We start from the raw sequence: 21,922 nt of genomic DNA, 5'->3' as shown, positions 1-21,922 counted from the left end.
ATAGAAGACCAACATATACAGTAAGAAAGAAAATGTTACCAGAATTCTAGAAGCCTGTTCTTTTTCCACCTGAGACACCACATTGGTGAGTTCCCAATCCCAAGAATAACTATTGTCCTGAATTCTTTCATCATACATTTACTTTGTCATATTTTATTTTATCATAATGGTAATTGCATATTTTGTGTTTGATTTTTTGAAATACCATTAAATTTTAAAATCATATATTACTTAAAATATTCACATATTAATTCAAACGTACTGGATCTATAGATCAATTTTGGAATAAATGATATAATATTGAATCATACAATGCATAAACATAGTATAGCTCTGTGTTGCCTTAGGTTTTATTTAATTTTTAATAATATCTTATAGGTTTTAAGATCTTTTATTAGTTTTATGTCTACCTATTTATATTTTATGAGTTATAAATTGTATCACTTTAAAATTTCTTTAAGCTTGTAGTTTACATTTTTCTCTTTATGTCTGTTGATATGTAAGCAATACATTTCTGCATATAAACTTCATTTGTTTTAACTACATTGTTACTTAGATTAATTCAAGCATAGTTTGGATTAATATAATTCCATTTATTTGTAAAAAGATTTTAAGAAAATATGATTGACAAATAAATTTTGAATATTTTCATTTTGGGAGTTAATATTACATATGTGTCACCTATCCAGTGAGATTATTAAAGATAATATTCTCTAATTCTATTAAGAACACCATCATCTCCTTGATTTTGTGTTTTAGGAAAAAGTTGGTTTCTGTCAAGAGTAGTTGCTGGCAGGAATGTTAGAATCTGTGATTTAGCTTCTGAAAACACATATGTGGCAACACACACATGCACATTTTGTTTCTCTCTTTTTTTTGTTTGCATCACTCACTCACTCAGTGTTTGGGGCTAGATTCCAGGAGACTGTGATTATTTTGAGGCTGGATTGGTTTGAAATTATTAATTTTAAAAAGCTGCAGTATTCAGATATGAGGAAGAACATGTAAATGAAAAAGTGTGGGTTTGGCTCATTGCTCAGTGTCTAAATTCTCACCTTGAATGCACCAGGATACTGTATAGGCACTGGTTCATATCCTGGCTGTTCTACTTCCCATCCAGCTCCCTGCTTGTAGTCTGGGGAAGTAGTAGAGAATGCCCCAAAGCCTTGGGACTCTGCATCTGCTTGTGAGAGCTCACTTGGAGAGTGAACCAGTGGATGGAAAATGTTTCTGTTTTTCGTTCTCTGTGTTAAATCTGCTTTTCCAATAAAAAGAAATTAATCCTTTTTTTAAAAAAAAAATTAGAAAGTGTTCCTCAATGTTATCTGGAGAACTGATCAAGTGAATATGAGGTAGGCCTATAATCTGGTGTCTCTAGAGTATCCTGAGAACATTCTGATGCTGATGCTGCGAGTCAAGGAGGTGAGTTTCTAGGAACTACTGAAGTAGACCAGTATTTTATATTTTCTTCATTTGTATCCAAAGCAAGAGTGTAATTCACATGATTCATAATTTGGGGAGGCAAATATCTGAATAAGTATTTCTGTAGCATCAGTGAATCTTTCATGGCTTCCTGTTTTCAGTGACAGTTCATTTTGGTTGCTTTCTTTGTAAATATGAATTTTCATCACATAGGTGTTTGTCTTGTAGGAAAAGCTTGTATTTTGTTCAAAGTTGCTTATTCTGGGGTCTGAGATATGTTAACATGTCATTCTGGCCATACTCCTCAATATTCAAATTTTCCAATTCCCTGGAGTGAACCCCACACTTCTATAGCCAGCTCACTGTAGGCAAAGATGCTAACTACACACATTTGTAAAAAAAATGAATTAGCTTTAAGATTCATAAATTAATTTCTGGAGTTTCTAATCTATTCAGTTGGTCTATGTGTTTATATTTGTACTGCTACCAAGCTGTTCTGACTGTATAATTCTCTTGTATATCTTAAAATCTGATAGTGTATTACCTCCAGCTTTGTTTCAGTTGTTTAAACTGCCTTAGCAAGTTGGGGTCTCTTCTATTTTCCTATAAATCTTATGATCATTATTTTTTAAATTTAAAGAGAATGTTTTTGATATTTGGTTTGGAATCACAATGAATCTGAAAATTTTTTTGATACTCAAGCCTGAAAGATTTTCCCATTTTTCTTTATTTTTTTCTATATGTTTATTTAATGTTTTATAATTTTCTGTTTTTTTTTTTTAGTTTTACTTCTTTTTATTATTATAAATTTATGATACAGTTCCATAGGCCATGGGATTTCCTTTATCCCCTCCACAGTTCCTTCCCACCTCACTGCGTTTCCCTATATGATTACTATAGTATAGTTCTTCATATAGTCATATGTCCATAATTGCAGGCATGGACAATGGCAGAGTCCAGATCTTTCATAATCTTAAGTTTATTTCAAGATATTAAAAAATTGTGTAGCTTCAGTGAATGGGATTCACTTTATAAGTTCTTTCTCAGCCATGATGTTTTTGTTATATACAAATGCTGTTATGAGCTTCAATAGTTAGTAGAGTCATTTGGTTTCTCTATGACATTATTCATATGTATGGTGTCATCTGAAAGCAGGGATAACTTGAATCACTCCTTCCCAAGTTGTATCCCTTTAATTTCTTCTTGCCTAGTTAAAACGTCCTTTACTGTATTTGATAGTGGCTTGAAAGCTGGGAGCATCTGTGCATGGTTCCAAATCTTGATGGCAATACTTCTAACTTTCTGCCATTCAGCATGATGCTAGCGAAGGGTTTATCAATAATAGGCTTCGTTATATGGAGATATGTTACTTCTACACTCAATTTGCTTAAGGTTTTTTTTTTAATCGCAAAATTATGTTATATTTCATCAAAGCTAGCTTTGCATTTATTGAGATAACTGGGGTTTCCACTCATTGATTTGTTGATGTGATGTTGGATGATTATTGATGGTTTGTGCTAGATCTCAGTATGGGTGGATGATTGTTTTGTTGTGTTTCTGGATTTGATTAGATAGTACCTCTCTGAGGATATTTGCATTTATTTTCATCAAAATATTGGTCACACTGTAGTGCCCTCCTTTTTTAATAGTAATATTAATAGTAACATAAAGTTGAGTAATCCTAAATAGCAAAATATAAGTGAATAAGCAAATTATCACATAGTTTTACAATTAACAGTATATAAAAACTTTCTAATCCACAAAAAAATCACAAGTATATTGGTCATAACATTTTAGTGCTTATTATTCCAGTTGTAAAATTATAGTTTTTTTCCCTCTATGCAGTTTTGATTAGTTTTTGTCATGAAAAGACTGTATTAATGTATTTTCCAGATATTTTCATATTATTTTTCAAAAATTACTGAAACTATTTTGTAAATTGTGCTAGATGAATGTATTTTTAATTCTGATAATAGAAATAGCATGACATTTATTGATTTGACTTTTTTCAAATTTAATCGATTTTATTTATTTCTGCTCACATATGCTGCATCATTAACATTATTTTGGGTTCCTATTTACACATGGAGTAGAAATAATTGTATCTATTTATTCTATAAATTAAAGGGGTTCTCTTACCTGCCGGAGGTAATGCTGTTAAGAGTAATGTGTTTTTTCATGAAAAATCCATTTCACTAGAAGTTTGGGGTAAAATGCTTTGTAAATTATAATGAATTATTATTATTTTTTTAAAAAATTGGAATATATTCTTCCTATTAACCTGTATTGCTGTGACTTCTATTTAACTTTGGCTTTATCAGAGAAATATGTGTCATTATTTTTTCAACTGAGAACAGATTGCTATTAGCATTTTTCATTTTTCCAGTATGAGTGAGCTTCCTTTGAGTTGAAGAAAATGCTGAGAAAAATCTAAACAGTGTTGTTTTTGGAGGCATTCTGTGAAACAAATCAAGATATAAAGATAAGTTACACTTAAATATGCACAGGAGTCTCATAAATAGATGTCACAGTATAAATTTTCATGGACATTCATTAAAGAAAAATAAAACATACCTTTAAAAGATTTTTAAAGATTTATTTATTTTTATTGAAAAGGCAGATATACAGAGAGGAGGAGAAACAGAGAGGAAGATCTTCCTTCCATTGATTCACTCCCCAAGTGACTGCAACAGGCCAGAGCTGAGCTGATCCCAAGCCAGAGGCCAGGAATTTCTTCTGGATCTCTCATGTGGGGTGCAGGGTCCCACGGCTTTGGTCTATCCTCAACTACTTTCCCAGGCCACATTCAGGGAGCTGGATGGGAAATGGGGCTGCTGGGATAGACTGGAGCCCATGTGAGATCTTGGCTCGTGCAAGAGCCACTAGGGTACTGTGCTGTACCCTAAAAGTTTTATTTTATTAAATGTTAGTATTCTATCCAGGCCTTTAACATAGTTTTATTGTTTTGTAGTCTTAATGAGGATAATAATGTGAAGAATTAGACCATATGAAAATATATACATACACATGATGCTACTCAACATACTATTAGCTATGAAATTTAATCTTCAAGAAGATAGATCCCATTAACTGCAGTAAAATTGTAATTATAGTATAATTAATAATGGTTACTTAAGATATGCATATTAAAATATAATACAATCTCATGTTTCTTGAACATTAATTAATAGCAAATGTTTCTTTAGTGCTTAGTATACATTTTGTAAAGGAACTGTGCTTGATACTTTCAAAATTTATTTGAGCTTTGAGAGAAAGTGTAAAGATAAATTTTAAAACATAAAGGATTAATTGGATTGTAATGTAAAGAAATTTGTATTCCATATTCTGGCAGCATTACCTTAAATATTGTTTCTATAATGTTACTATATTCTTAAAATCACACAGGAATTTTAGACAAGATTTCCCTCTATCAACAAATTATGTAATTGGAAATACATTCAATTAAAATAGGATTAGTACCTCATAAATCCCAAAGAAATAATATTTGTGATATAGGAAAAGGCCTCTTAAAATTTTGAAACATGTATTATATCCTGGAGTTCAGTTTTACTCTGATGAATCTGAACTAATCGTTTGTGCATTTTTCTAGGTTATTACATGATAAAACAATATGAGTTATCAGTAGCATATAGCACCAAAGCTTTTATTTAGTTATGTCACATGTCTTTTAAGGATTTGTGTGTATGTGTTTGTATGATGCTACTCAGTGTTATGCTCAGGTTAAAACTCGTGATTCCACGCTGGCACTATCTTTACAGATTTGCGTTGAAGACGGATGAGGATAAGAGGCATCACAGGCCTGGGTGGCAGTTCTGAAATCATGCTCAGAGGTGGCATACATGGCTTTTGCACATGTTTCTCTGACTACGTAAACTGGCATGACTAAAGCTGATAATACTATCACAGACAGTGCTATTTTATAACATAATAGCTGAGACTATTTTGGAACAATACCATTTTCCACAAATATGAATAATTATTTTCAAATGTGTTGAGATGTGACATTCAGTGAACTGTGAATAATCAAAATGTGAAAGTTGGTAATGTTGACATTTCCTGAATATGTATATCATTATCATTCTCATTATCATTGCTACCACCATACAGAATAGTTCCACTTGTCAGAAGAGTTCTTGATTTTCTTTTGCAAACTTTTAACTCTTCTGCTATCATGAAGTGATATTATCTATCACTATTTCCAATTTTCCTTGTCTAAATTTTTATATAAGTAAAATTATTTATAATATTTTGCTTTTTGTCATACTTACTTATTTGACTTAGCGTAAATATACTGATACTCATTTATATTCTTGTAACTTTCTGTATTTTCATTTCTTTGTACTTGTTAGTACAATCTGTTGAGTGGACAAACAAGCTCTTTTCAGTTATTGTCTACTACTGCTAAGGATACTCTGATAAATGTCTATGTGGATAAATGTTTGTATGTTTTCCGTGGTAAAAGCCCTGAGTAGTGTGACTTCTGGGATGCTGGCAAAATGGATAATTTAATAAGAAACTGGCAAACTGTTCAATTGGTTGTTCATTTTTTTCATTCAACTGGCAATATCTGAGAAAGTATATTGCCAGCTCTTGTTATTGTGAGACTTTCACATTTTAAACTAGTGAAAGCATCTTGAGAAGAGAAACCAGTAAAACATTTTAAAAAGAAATATAATTGATTTTCTAACACAGCAAATTAAATGCAATCATAAAAATGTACAGTTGAAATGAGAAATTCTGAATACATGAATAACAAATTTACGAGATTGATTCATGTCCTGTTTTTATGGGTAAATCAATGCAAATAATGGAGGCAACCTTGAATTTTTTTTATCTCAAAGAAATAAGAATAGGGAATTGTGCTATAAGCTCAACTGGCTAACCCTGTACTTACAAGTGTCGGTTAGCCATATGGTCACTGATTTGTGTTCTAGCCGTACCAGTTTCCATCTAGTTCCCTGCTTATGGCCTGGAGGGTACCAGAGGATGGCCCTGCACCTATGTGGGAGATCTGGAAGTCTCATCTCTTTGGATTCTTTGGATTGGCTCAGCTCTAGCCATTACTGTCACTTGGAAGATGAACCAGCAAATGGAAGAGTCTCTCCTCTCTGTAAATCTGCCTTTCCAATAAAAAAATAATAAAAAATAAATCTTTAAAAAAAGAAAATATAGCTAAGGTCTGGTACAGTTGCCTAGTGACTAAAGTCCTTGCCTTGAACACACCAGCATCCCATGTGGATATTAGTTTTAATCCCAATGTACCTACTTCCCTTCCAGCTCCCTGCTTGTAGCCCGGGAAAGTAATAGAGGGTGGCCTAAAGCTTTGGGACCCTGTTCCTGTGTGGGAGACGTGGAAGAAGGTCCTGGCTCCTGGTTTTGGATCAGCATATTTCTGGCAATTGTGGCCACTTGGAGAATGAATTATCAGATAGAAGATCTTTCTTTCTGTTTCTCCTCCTCTCTCTACATCTGACTTAGCAATAATAATAAATGAATCTCAAGAAAAAAGAAGGAAAGAAAATATAGCTAGTACTCACACCTTGGAGTAGTAAACTAGGCCTCCAACTATTGTGGTGTCAGCATCCCATATGGAACTAGTCCATGTCCTAGCTGTTGTACTTCTGAACCAGCTGCTTGCTGATGGCCTGGGAAAGCAGTGGAGGATGGCCTGAGTCCATGGGTCCCTGCACCCACCTGGGAAACTTGGAGAAGCCCTAGCTTTGGATTAGTCATCTCTGGCCAATGCTGCCATTTGGAGAGTGAATCAGCACATGGAAGATCTTTCTCCCTGTCTTGCCTGATCTCTGTTTGATTCTGCCTGTCAAATGAAAACAAAAATAAATCTTTAATAAATAAATTGATAAAAAGTCAAGATCAATTAAAATCTAACATAACAATAATTCAAATCATTCAAGACCAGAGTAACAACAGGAATTAAAAATTAGATGGCAAAAGCTAATACATAATAAAATGCTATTGTTCAAATTATAAACATCAATCACTGCACTGAATATGAATTTTCTGAAGCCTCAAATTAAAAAGAATATATTTAATAATTAATGAAAATTGACTTATTATATACTTCTTATAAGCAATAAAGCACAAATAAAGTAAAAAGTTAAAAAGAAAGTGGATGGACATCGTGAGACATAAAAAAATATAAAGATGTGGTTAGATATAATAGCTAACATTCAGGTAAACTGGACATTAAAACAAAAATCACTACTAAAATAAATACTTTGTTAAATAGTAAAAAGATGATATCATTGGAAATGTTTAGCAATTGTAACTTAATAGTCAAGATATTTAAAACATATCAAGAAAATTTAACAAAGCTTAGGGAAAATGTATAATTCCAGGGATATATTGAGTCATGAATACATTTAGTAAATTACAAAAACAAGATAAAAATCATTAATATTATTGATATTCTCAATAACGATTATGGAAAGATGGAACAAACAATGTTGTCTAGTATACTTGGAATGTTGAATAAGAGGTCATTTGGTGTCCATGAAATAAGTTTTAATAAATTATGAAGTTCTGAAATTACCTATAGCTTTTCAACAAATGAAAGTTAAAAGTGCAATCAGCAACATATACTCACCAATTATTTGACAATCAAATTGTGCCTCTTTGATGTTTCAATATGATTAAAATATCTTCTGTGGTGAAAGTATATTCAAGAGAGATATGGTAACAGTTGAGGTGAAAAAAAAGTATGTCAGATTCAGTTTTGCTGCTGCCAGTAGAAGTGGAGATGAGTGGATGCCTAAAAACAATTTCTACAGCAAAAATACCCAGCTGTGAGTCTAGAGTTGAGACCACTAAGTGAGAGGAGACCTCAGCTGACAGTGGTATGACATATTGAGAAGTTAGAATAGAAGCAAACATGATTTTAATGGAAGAATCAAGGCTTACATTTGTACATGCTGAACTTAAGATACTTTCACAACTTGTTAGCAATTATAAAAGCAAATTATTGAAATTGTTGCCTGCTTTTTTTTTTTACATTTATCTGAGTGATAGACTATCAGCGTAAAAGGCAAAAAAAAATGTGAAATCACATAGACACACAGAAACACACATACCCACTCTGATTTATCCAATGTTTCATTCCCCAAATGGCCACATCAGACAAGGCTATACCAGGATAAACCCATAAGACACATGTTCAGCCACAATGGTAGCAATAGTCAAGAACCTGGGCTATCTCCCCCTGTCTTACATTAGCAGGTAAGTGGTATAGGAATGGAGCAGATGAAACATGGATTGGAAATCCAGTATGGGATGTAGTTGTTACAAATGACTGCTTGAACCAGTGTTACAGTCCTGGCTCAATATTGCCCCCAAATTTAAGTGGAAATTCAGGCTATGCATTTTTATTGTGTAATAGAAAATCAATTAATTCACCTGAAGAGCACAAGTAGAGAATAGGAATTGTCACAATGATACAATTATTTTCTATGCAATTTATTATATTCACAATGTATTTGTTTCAATTTTTTTAAAATATATTTTTTCTTGAAAGATAGAGTTACAGAAAAATAAGTAGATAAAGGTAGATCTTCCATCCTCTGGTTCACTCCCCAATTGGATAGAAAGGCCAGAACTGGGCCAATTTGAAGCCAATAGTCAGGAGACACTTCCAAGTCTTCCATGTGGGTACATAGGCACAAGGACTTGGACCCTCCTCCTCTGCCTTCTCAGGGCATTAGCAGGAAGCTTGATTGAAAATGGAGCCGCTAAGACTTGAAATGGCACCTATATGGGATGTTGGCACTGTAGGCAGAAGGTTAGCTTGCTGTGCCATAGAACCAGTCCACTTCCATCTTTGAGACGAAGATAAAATCCTCTGGTTTAGCCTGTGATATGCAAGGGTCGCTCTCTAGCATTCCCTTTTCCTCTTTGCTGATTCGTGCACTTGTATCTGATCTAAATTTGAGTATTGTCATTCAGACAAATATTCCTTGGTTTTTGACTAAATTAGGCAATATTTTCATCCTGATACTTGTAGTTTCTCCTATATATCTGTTTACAGATATTTATAGACTCTGTAAGTATATATCAAATAGAGATGTATTGTGAAATGGCTATATAAAACTCACTGTTGATATTAGTTATAGATGAGCATCATAATCCTCTTGACCTCTAATGGATTTTACTAACATCTCAGGATCTTAACCTGAAAATTCTAACATTGAAAAGTGATTTGATTACATTTAGACTACATTTTGTCGTAAGGATATAGACCCTGAATTGTATTTTGTGTATGAAAATTCTTGACTTGATTCTGAGGAAACCCAGGTTAGACTTTGCCCAGATGCTTGTCTTTTTGAATAGAAAATGGGGATACAGGTAAACAGAAAAATGGGACTTACTAAAGGAAATCGGATTGTCTACACTCAAAGATGAGTGTCAGCCACTTCAAGAGAGAATTTCCGCTACTCAGGCTGAGGTTGTGCTTTTATAGCTTAGCGGTTGTGCAGGGAGTATGGTTTTGTGTTGGGCTAAAGTGTAAATGGTGGTGATACACAGTTTCTGGTGTGTAGAGAAAAGTGTGACTCAACAGCATGGCTACTGGGTATGACTAGTTATCAGTCATGTTGGATTGGCATGGGAACTGATGCAACTTGGATTGTAGAATGACTTTGATATTGGACCCTGCTGTGCTGCACCGAATCCCTGTCTAGTCTCTATCAATTTAGACCAAGAATGACTTTTAATTTTTTTTCTTGTCATATGTCAAAATTCTTCATGATATTAGTGTAACATTATAAGGAACTATAGAAATCTTCTAAATTTAATAGCAAATGAAATTATTTGAAAAGAGGTTTGAGTTTTTTTTTATTATTATTATTTGAAAGGAAAGATTACAGATACATAGATAGAAAGAGAGAACTTCCATTTATTGGGTCCATTGCCTAAACAGCTACAACAGCTAAAGCTGGGCTGGTCTGAAGCAATAAGTCTCCCTGATCTCCTTTGTGATTTCTGGAGCTTGAGTGCTTGGGCCATCCTCCACTGCTTTCCCAGGCACATAACAGGGAAAGGAATCAATTGAAGTGGCATCCATATCGGATGCTGGTGCCACAGGCACTGGCTTTACCTGATGTTCCACAGCTGCTGCCCCTTGAATGAACTTTTGAAAGCTGTTAATTTGTTCTTTAAGAATTCAAAGAGAAAGGAGGTATTGAGATGTTTGTTGCATTATCTTTATTAATCAGTTGGTTGTCCAAAACTGTACATAAAATTGTACAAATATACTAGAGACTATATATAATATGATTTTTCATAACATGGGGTTTTCTCTAATCACTTATTTTATAAAACGTATGTGCATATGTGTGCTGCTGGTTGTTAATTTTATTTGACAACTTTCAGGACTGAAGGATGCCCAGATAACTGGTAATACAGATTTTCACAGTATATATATGAGGGTGTTTCAGTAATTAATTTGTAGTTGGATAAATTGAGCATATAAAGTTGTCTTTTTCCAAAGCACATCGACATTATCCAAATCCTTGAAGACCATACTATAATAAAAATGTCAAAGGAGGATCCGACATGATAACCTAGTGGTTAATCTTTGCCTTGTACGCCTGGAATCTCATATGGGCACTCATTCGTATCCTGGCTTTTCTGCTTCCCATCCGACTCCCTGTTTGTGGCCTGAGAAAGTAGTAGAGGAAGGCCCAAAGCCTTGGGACCCTGCACCGCTGTGGGAGACCCAGGAGGAATTTCCTGGTTTCTGACTTTGGATTAGCTCAGCCCTGGTCAATGTAGCTGCTTGAGGAGTCAACCAGCAGACAAATCTGCCTTTACAATAGAAATAAATAAATCTTTAAAAAAATGCTGAAGTAGAATGGTTTGTTTCCTACTTTAGCTGAAGTATCCATCTTCTCCTGTCCCAGGACGTGGGCATTGCTGGCTTTCACTTTAGGCTCAGGGGAATTATATATTCCACTTTCCTCCGTATCTTGTAGATGGCAGGCTGTGGGACTACAGGCCCCAAATTTCTGTTACAAATCTCTCTTTCTTTGTATAATTATATAAACAAACACATGTACCTATTTTTAAAACACACATAAGCGCACACTTCTGAATAGATAACTACAAACACTCCTACACATATCAGAGGTTCTTAATCAGTTTCCAACAACAATTTTGAATGTAAAACCATTCAGGAAATGTCACTTTCATGATCAAATTTTCACAAAGATTAAAGTACCGCAAAATAGTACATTGTTAGGGTGTTGGGCAATCAGAGATAAATTGCCTACATTTGCTCTTGTGTTTTTTCCTTTGGAGGATCATGTAAGCCCTACAATAAAAGCATGCTTTTTCTGAAGAAAAGCTACACCAAAGTCTTGACAGATGAAGATAGAAACAATGAAATAGTAGCAGTATTTAAATAAAGAGAATGATTTAGTCATTTATCTTATACAAAATTAAGTGGCAGAGATTATGTACCTTTGATGGATGCCAACATACAGGCAAAATACAGAGTGTGTTTTAATCTGGAAACCTCCAGATATTTTCCACTGCTTCATTATTCCTCTTTATAATAGGATTCATTTTATCCTTGGTGATACAATGCTGTTTCAGCAAGAGGGGATCACTTATCAGGCAAATTAAATTCCTACTCAATTTCCTTACAATAACTCAAAAGCACTGTATATGTTCTTTGGGATTTGAGGAAAATTTATTACAAATAAAAAACAGTATCTGCATAGGCAGTACATTTTGATGAATACAGAAATATTGTAAATGATTATAGGGTCCATTTCAGTTCTAATACACATAAGAGTATTTATGCCTAAACAAATCTCTGCATTTCAAATTTTCAATTACATTATTGAATTTGTTTGCAACCAAAGAAAAACAAATTCCTGAAATTATTTCAATTTTCATATACTCTGTGGATAATTACTGAAGCAAGCCAAAGCACAGAGAATAATTGAATCAATTATTGTGTAGAATGAAAAGCAAATACTTGATAAAGTTTTTTATGATAGTTACTAAGTATAACAATTTATGAGATAATATAATTAAGCATAAATAGTATGTGTTTTATTTTGGAGCCAGAATTGGATACATCATTGTAGAGAATGCCGTCATAATAATAATATTTTGTAAGATGTGTGCCTTAATATGGCAATGTAAGAATTTTAAGAAACTCTTTTCACAACTGCTGATGTGTGTAGTTTTTCTACAGTTACCTATAATATAAATATATTTTTTAGATTGTTTAAGTTCTTTGAAGTAATATTTTTGCCCTTTAGGGGATTTAACAAATGAAAAAAATCACAAGTGGGCTTTGCTGCTGGTCATGGTAGCATGTGTGTGTTTCCTTCTCATTTGAGGATAAGTTTAGCTTAGACATCATAAAAGCTTTGTTTATTTAGGCCTGTCTAGGTTTTTTCAAAAATGACAAATATGTAGGATTCCTTAAGAGATAGAATCTCTACAATTTCTGTTCTGCTAGATATAGGGAACATCACTAATTCTCATATAGAAACACACTTCATGTTTTTAAATCATTGTTAAAATGTTAGTCTTACTTGGATTGTGTTACCAATAAAAACATTCAATTTTAATTGCAAGGAGAACATATGTCCTTATCTAAGTCCTATGAGAAGAAAACCCAGGACAGTTGAGTATGAAACACAGTGGTCTTGATTCAGACACACAGTCTGTTCTTGTAATTCCATTTTCATAAACTTTTATGCACATATTTGATTTCATCTTGTTTGCTTTGACGTCATTTCTGGAACCTTGAAATCTGTGTTGGAAGTAGGCAGTACATTTCGACCAATTTCACTGGTGAGTGAGACAGCAGAAATATTTACATAGTCATGCTGAGATACTGCCCTTTCTTTCATAAGAAACAAGATATTTGAAGAGCGACAGAGTGACAGAAGTGATATTACTTCCACTGGTTTATTTGCTAATTATCTATAATAGCAATGGCAAGGCCAGGCTAAATTCAGGATACAGAAACTCAACTATGTGAGTGACAGGCGCCCAAACACGTGAGGCCAGCACCTGTTGTATTTCTGCACATATACGTGAAAAGGTGAATTCAGCAGTAGAGCAACTGGGACTCCAACCAGCACTACAGCTTTGGGATGCTAACATTCAAAATGATCACTTAACCTGCTGAGTCACAGTGCTGATTTCCAGGTCTGTATCAGTAGTAGTATATATATTTTTTTCAACCGTAATAGAGATACCTTGTTTTTTTTTTTACCATTTGTGGAAGATAGTTAGCTACCATTAAGAATTATGTCTTCTGGTCCCAGTGCAATAGCCTAGCAGCTAAATTCCTTGCCTTTCACAGTGGGAGTTCCCATGTGGCTGTCGGTGGTTCGTGTCCCAGTTGTTCCACATCCCATCCAGCTCCCTGCTTGGGTCCTGGGAAAGCAGTAGAAGATGGCCCGATGCTTTGGGACCCTCCACCCACATGGGAGACCTAGAAGAACCTCCTGACTCCTGGTTTTGGATCCTCATAGCTCTGTCCGTGTCGTCACTTGGGGAATGAACCAGCAGATGGAAGATCTTTTTCTCTGTCTCCTTCTTTCTGTATATCTGTCTTTCAATAAATAAATCTTTTTAAAATAATTGTATTTTTATTTCACGATTTTATTAGTTTCTACATTCATGAGTGCAAACTCCTTTTTGTTTAATCTCATATTACTTTTATTCAAAGTTAAGATTTTTAAAAGCTGGTGTGGGTCTAGCTGATATGCTTAAAAGTCTTGTATGAATAATTTTCTTGCTTATCCTATTTTTTCAGAAACTGAATAATCTATTATTTTAAAATCATCTTTATGTTTCATCTATTTAAAAACTCGTATTACTAACAATGTGAGAGATTGCTTTCTAGAATATATGAAAGTGGACAGAGCTATATTCATAAAAATTGTGGAAATTAATTGTGGAAATCACTGTAGATACCTTGATATACAATGAATAGCATTTATTACATGTAAATAAATGAGTACTTTAATAAAAATTCTGTTTCTAGTGGGAAATAATCCCTTGAATGCTAATTTAATACATTCCCTAATCAAATGCAGGTTGTCATTCCATTTTCAGTATGGATTTTGGTGACCATTGTAGACACTTCACATCCTTGAAAGAAGGAAGGGAAGGGAAATGGAGGGAGAAGGGAAGGAAAGGAGAGAGAGAGAGAGAGAGACAGAGAGAGAGAGAGAGAAAGAGAGAGAGAGAATAGATAGGCAGGCAGTAGGGAAGAAAACAAGAGACTTGATAAATGTAAATGTGTGTAGTGTTCAGTTACTGGGCTTGTAACATGTTTAAAAGAGAATCTAATTCTTCACAAAACACAGCCTTAACCAGTCTTTAGTATAAACACCTTTGGTATCATATTATTGGTGATAAAATAAAGCGATATCTATAGGGTATAGTATGAACATGGTTTGGTTTCTTAATTCAAGTAAATGTTTAAGTCCCAAAGTCTTACATTCCATTGAGAATGTGTAAACTTAATTCGTTGTAGTATTTCAAGGTGAGGCCCTTTGGAAGTGATTGAGTTAGATTAGATCTCTAGACTTGATGTCTCACCGAACCATGATGACTTTGTAATTACATGGGTGCGCATACTGTGTATTCCCTGCATCTCTGTGTCCTTTCTTGTCATGATTCTATCATTTTGCCCCAACTATGTGTCAGTCTTAGTTGCCACATAGGTTTGTGGCTGATTATGCTATATGGCTGGTGCTACAGTGAGTCTGTACATTCAAATGATTCCTTAGCTTTTGGTTGGCTATATCGTGATTGAGGGCCATGGTAGAAAGGGAGGCACTTGCAGCCTATTGTAGCCTAGATGCTAAACTGGACTCCCATCAAAGCTGTTGTGTTATTCTGACCTAACATCCTTTTTGATTACTAGGCCAGCTCAGAGGCCCCTATATGGAATGAGATGCAGAGTCATTTTTAGAAAGGGTGTATGTACAGAGAAAGACAAAATATACCATCATTTTGAAATTAATCTGTCAGAGTAACGACATACAAGGTTCTAGAGCTCTGATGTGATTGATATGTGCAAGAATGAGCAATGTAAACACTGACTAGAATGTGGTGATCCATGAGAACAAAGGTATAAGTTCAGAGAGGTTATAAAATTCTTAGAAATTTGGATTATATTGTAAGTATTACATGAGACAATTTAACAATGAAGGAATGATCTGATATGACTTGTATTTAAACATTTAAGTTGTCAAAACGTCTATCTTACTTTTGCATGAAAAATGTGCTTGGGGGATCCATAATATAATCAGTGAGATTTGAATGTAGTATACCTGTCCTTTTCCTTCTAGTGTATATGAATCAACATTATGTTTTATTAAGGTTATACTGAAAAACCTCTATAATACATTCATGTTTCTTTTCCACTCACATCTTATTCATTTTAAATACATTTACCAAATGCAATTACCTAAAGATTAGTATTAATTTCTTTACAATTTCATGCACATTTCACTTTCTACTACACCTAATAGCAAAAAAAATATTTTTAACGGTACGTTTTTCTAAAATCATCTCAAGTACATTTTTATGTATATTATCACATTGAGAGTAAATACCAAGGTCTCTAGAAGAGGCCTAAAATGTGAACATGCTGATAATAGAGTTTGACATTCATCTTCATTTATGTTACATTTCCCCTTATTTCCTATTATTTTCTTTTCACTGAAATGTGTGTGATATAGATTCCTCCACTTACCATGCTTGCTGTACATTGTCATCCCTATATTAAATATTAATTTTCATCTTTTCTCTAATTCCTTACTAATGCTAAATTTGTACTACTGACTTTTCTTAACTGACATAATAAATACCTAATATAAATCATGCGAAATTTCAGCAGTGACTTGTTTTCCGCTTGTAACATAAGTGTCACCTCCAAGAAATCTCTGTCATTATCCCTTTGCTACCCTGCGTAGGTAAACTTCCATTCTTATCAATTTTCATCCACCTTAATGTTTGTTTATAACTTTTATCATAACCTCACAATTTGCTTGTATAATACATCTTCCCCACAAAACTGTCATTGTCATAAAGGTCAGAACCACTACGTTTGCAATGAAAATATATGTAGTCACTTAAGTTTATAAAGATGAGTAAATAACCGCAGTAGGATATTAGAGAGAGGATAATCATTCTCTTAAGCTCCCAATCCATCATTCAAAAAACAAGATATTTCTTATATCACATTACTTTGAAAGTACTCTAGTCAGTGATAATTTTAATGCTTAGGTGGATTGATTGGGTAAATCACAGACATTTTTAAAAATGAACAAAGCAGGGCCCGGCACAGTGGCATAGCAACTAGAGTCCTCGCCTTGAGCTCACCCAGATCCCATATGGGCGCTGGTTCTAATCCCGGCAGCTCTACTTCCCATACAGGACCCTGCACCTGTGTGGGAGACCTGGAGGAAGTTCTGGATCCTGGCTTCGGATCAGGGTAGCACCGGCCTTTGCGCTCACTTGGAGAGTCAATCATTAGATGGAAGATCTTCCTCTCTGTTTCTCCTCCTCTCTGTATATCAGACTTTGCAATAAAAATAAATAAATCCTTTTTAAAAAGTGAGCAAAGCAAAAGCACTTAGTATCATTTTTGCAATTTGCCCCTGGTGCTATGACTACATAATTGTAAATACAAGATATAGTTATAATGAGACATAAACAAATTTAAACATATATAAAAATAAGCATCTTCTGCCTTTTTAAAAATCTTTATTTGTTTGAAAGGCAGAATTAGAGATGGAGGGAAAGAGAGATAGAGAGAGGGAGAGAGGAAGGGAGGGGGAGATATCCTCCATCCTCAGGTTCACTGCTCAAATGGCCTCAGGGGCCAGGGCTGGTCCAGGCTCAAACTAGAAGCCAGAAGCTTGATCTTGGTGTCTGATATGGTGCACATCTCTGCATTCCTAGGCCACCCTCCACTGCTTTCCTAAACATTAATAGGAAGCTGATGTGGAAGTGAAGCAACTGAGACTTGAAGTGGCACCCATGTGGAATATTGACATTGTAGGCAATGGTTTAACCTACCATGTCACTATGCTCACTATGGCAACTTCTCTTTGTATAAAATATAGCAGACTATATAGAAAGTATCTTTTTAATATTTGTTTATTGGAGAGCAGGAGAGAGAGACAGAAGGAGATATCTCCCATCCATTGTTCACTTACTCACATGGTTACAGCAGCAAGGATCAGGTTGGGGTCAAAGCTCGTAGCCTAGAACACATTCTGGGTGTTTAATGTGGGTGGCAGTTCCTTCATTACCACTGTCTCTCAGGATCTGTGTTGGTAGGGAGCAATATTTGGGAATAGAACCTAGGCATTGCAATATGGATATGGAAGCCAATCTGGTATCTTAATTTTTAGACTAAATGCCTGTGCTCTTAAGACTTTATTGCAAAACTTTCAAGCAGTTCTACCAAGATGGAGACTACCTAATATCAGTTTGAAACAAGGATAGCTTTTCTAACATGAGCTTTTCATTCCAATCAAATTTCTTTGATGAGACTGGCTATTGTACATATGGAATGAAAATGAAATGAGCAAGTTTGGAAAGAGGAAAGAAAAATCATTAATGTGACTTCTCCCCTGAATATTGAACATGTTTGGATGCTTTAGAAGAAACAAGTGGGCCAAGTGAAAAGACTATAGGGAGAGTGATTTAAACTGTAGCGTTATTATACATAAAATGACAAAAATAATTTCTATCTTGTATGAAACTAAAAAAATTAAAATGTAGAAATGTGGACACAATCCTAAATGTTTTTGAGGTAATAGATCATTGTGCATAACAAAAAATATAATATGTCCTTTTCTGACTTAGGACATTAAATTCTTGCATATCTCAAAGGGAAGTAACATAGCTTTATAACTTATAGCTAGCTAAAATTTATTGAATGAAGATATTTTCCAATAAGTAAAGACTCAGAAAAATTCTTAGCAGAATCATTTTAGATACTAAGTGGAAGGTGTGTTCTGGTAAGGACACCATGAAATCAAGGAGGAATTGGGTTGTGCAAAGACAAGGCTAAGAGGTGGGGATTTGATATATCGATAAGCAAATCCTTTAGTGAGAGGCAGGCACAGAAATAAAACGATAAAAACAAATACACACAGACATGCACACAGAATCGTAAAACTGAACAGAACTATTGAGACAACAAATTTTTAGAGTGAGAGAAAATGAGAATTCCTCTCTTTATTGCCTGAGGATATCCTACATTTTAGCTGTTAAGTTCTTACAAGATGATAACAACTGTAATTACCAGAGTGGCACAGGTTGTAAAATAACAGTTGCTATGCAGTTAAAGTATGAAGATTCAAAATGACATGAAGGCTGGAGACAAAAGTACAAGGCTTTATCATCTAGAAGTGGAAAAATTGTAGGAAATAATTGGGAAAATCATCTTGCTTCAAACATCCAAAAATATGATCTAGGATAGAGTAAATAGTGTGCCAGAAATTGAACAGGAAGTTTCCATAGTCAAAGTTTAGTAGAATCATTTATCCCTCAAATTTGTATTTTGAGGCCTTGGTGTCTAGTATCTTTCAGAATGATTCAATTTGGGGTATAAAGCCTTGAGAGAACTGAGTAATGTAAAATAAAGTCATGTAAATATGTTTCCATTTAATATGGTTGGTGTCCTTGTAAGACAAATGAGAGACAGAGGGGATGTATATACACCAAAAAATGACCATGTGAGGGTACACCAAGAAGGCAACTTTTGTGCAAGCCAAGCAGAAAGGCCTCAGAGATGTCAAAGCTATCCAAACTGTTAGCTTGACTATGAGAAAATACATTTTTTCCCCAATTTTCAGGCCACAAAGTGTTGCATTTTTAATTGGAATCTTCACAAACTATTACATGTAAAATTACATGAACTACATGCTCATCGCTTTGTTTCAATGGCTTCTACACAGGAGAGTTATTAAAGAAAATAAAGAACATTGAAAAATAAAAGGATTTTAAATATTCAAATTTTGGATATACTCCTCAATCCACCTACACACTAGTAAGTAATGAATAGAATCTTGAAGTCTAGGGAAAGAACTAGATTAAAATTTAAGTTCAAATAATTAACTGCTGCACAAGCAATACATTGAAAAGTAAAAACAGAACATTAGAAGAAAGACTATCAGTGTGAAAATGCTAGGTCTGAGGCTCTCTCTATATATATTTGGATAGACAGGTTTTTCAGTTTAAGTCCAGGCAAGATAGTTGAAAAAAGCAATACTTAGAAAACCAGGGTTGAACACCAAATTTCATCAGGAAGATATATAATTGCCGTATTCATAAGGCATCAATAGGGTGTCAGAACAATAAGTTTCAGTCTCATATTCCTGATGAAAGAGTGATGTGTTTTCTGTGTCAAGTTCAAAAGTTTCATCGTTCTTGTGGGACAAAGAATCGGAGTAGATACACGTCGGAGGGGATTGGAACAGTTTTGTTTTACCTGTGTCACATATTCCCCTTGTTGTGCAACTTGGTACAAAGGCTTTCTTGACTTGTGGATTCTGCCATGGAATAAACTAAGAGTGAGGTGATTGTTTAGTTTTTCCAGGAAAACAACTGAGAAAAGAATTAAAAGTTCATGGGTACCCACTGTGGTGGTGTAGCAAGTTAATTCTCTGACCTGTGGTGTCTGGCATCCCATATGTTTGCTAACTTTTGTGTCCCAGATCTTCTCATTCAAATGCAGCTCTCAGTTTATGGGTTGAGAAAGCACAGGGGGGTAGTTCAAGTCCTTGGGACCTCTCACCCATGTCAGAGACCCAGAAGAATCCCCTGGTTCCCAGCCTGAGATCAACTCAGCATTGCTGTTGTGAACATTTGGGGAGTGAACCAGTGAACAGAAAACCTTCTCTCTCCTTCACTCTGTACATTCTATACTTCAAATAAAAATGAATCAATCTTTTTTTAGATTTTTAGGTTTAGCATACATACCATAAATTGTACAACAAAACCAAACATATCATTCAGCTAAAATGTAGAATGTCTCAACAGAAAAATCCAATAGCACACTTCAACCTCAGATTCCATCAAGTAAATGAATTTGTAAACATGAAGACAGATCTTATGTCATAAACCAGAAGTAGAAAAAAAGGAAAAGAGAATAAAAAGAATGAAGAAACCTTTCAGGAAATATGGGCAAGAATCAAACAAGCCTACATATTAGTATTTACTTTGATCAGTGAGTGTTTATCATCATATGTTTTCATGTTTCTAAGTAGCATCTTTCGAATTTATTTATGAGTTAGAAAACCAGACGTACTGCTGATTCACTTTCCAGATGGTTACTATAGCCGGTGCTAGGTCAGACCAATGTTAGGAGCCAGGAGCGTCATCTAGGTCTTTCAAATGGTTTTCAGTGTCCCAAGCACTCTGGCCATATTGTGCTAGTTTTTCTAGTCACTAATACGGAACTGCATTGAAATTGGAAAGTCAACACATAAGGCAGTGTTTATATAGGATACTGGATTGGCAGACAGTGGCCCTACCTACTATGCCACCATGTCAGCCTCAAGAACTGCCCTTACTATTTCCAGTTTGATAGATCCAGTGTGGAATACTTTCACAAATTTAATTTGGGAAATTTTTAAAATCTTTTATTCATTTCTAAATGCATATTTATACTAAGTACAGTATTTTTGTTTTTTTTAGTGTTTCTGTTGTTTCATGATACTTTGAATATAGCATCTCATTATGTCCTGACCGAAAAGGAGTTTTCTGAGAAATCTGCCAGTAATTATTTAATGATTTACTTTTATGCCTCTTCTGTTATTGTATTATGGCTGCAGTTTCAACTGCTTCTGAGCTTGGAAAGTTTGATTATAACATGGTCTGGTCAAGATTTTTCACATTCTCCTGTTGGAAATGTTACAGCTTTATTCACTTAATGACCATATCTCTACCAGATTTTGCAAGTTTTCTGTCATGGTATCAATAATCACTACAGGATTCATGTACGGAAGAATGCTGTCATAATATGGTATGAATGGATTTCAGGCAATCATTGTACCAATGTAAACTAACATTTTGGTTACAATGTTCCTATACTTTTTTGAAGTACCATAACATAATCTTTGACTTTTGTCACCTCTTCATTAAATCTGTCTACCTGTCTACTTTTGGTTTTCATTGATATCTTTTGTTACTCTTTTACCTTTACCACATGTATATTTTTATATCTATAATAAATCTTTTATTTACAGAATATAGTTGGATGTTGTTTTTAATCAGTTCAGTTTTATCTTGATTGTAGTATGGAATCAAGTTACATTTAAATTAATAATTGTTAAGTGAGGATTTTCTATTTGTCTTCTTTGTAAGAGAACGATTTTATGGTAGTAATGTTGATTTCTTTTTCTGTCATTGGTATCTCTGCAACAGATTCCTGTGCTGTTTAGAGAAAATATCCTACAGTTAT

Source organism: Ochotona curzoniae, unplaced genomic scaffold (genome assembly GCF_017591425.1).
Source record: "Ochotona curzoniae isolate NIBS_2020 unplaced genomic scaffold, NIBS_Ocur_1.0 contig_2723, whole genome shotgun sequence".
In the NCBI taxonomy this organism is placed as follows: domain Eukaryota; kingdom Metazoa; phylum Chordata; class Mammalia; order Lagomorpha; family Ochotonidae; genus Ochotona; species Ochotona curzoniae.
This window is presented reverse-complemented; position numbering follows the sequence as displayed.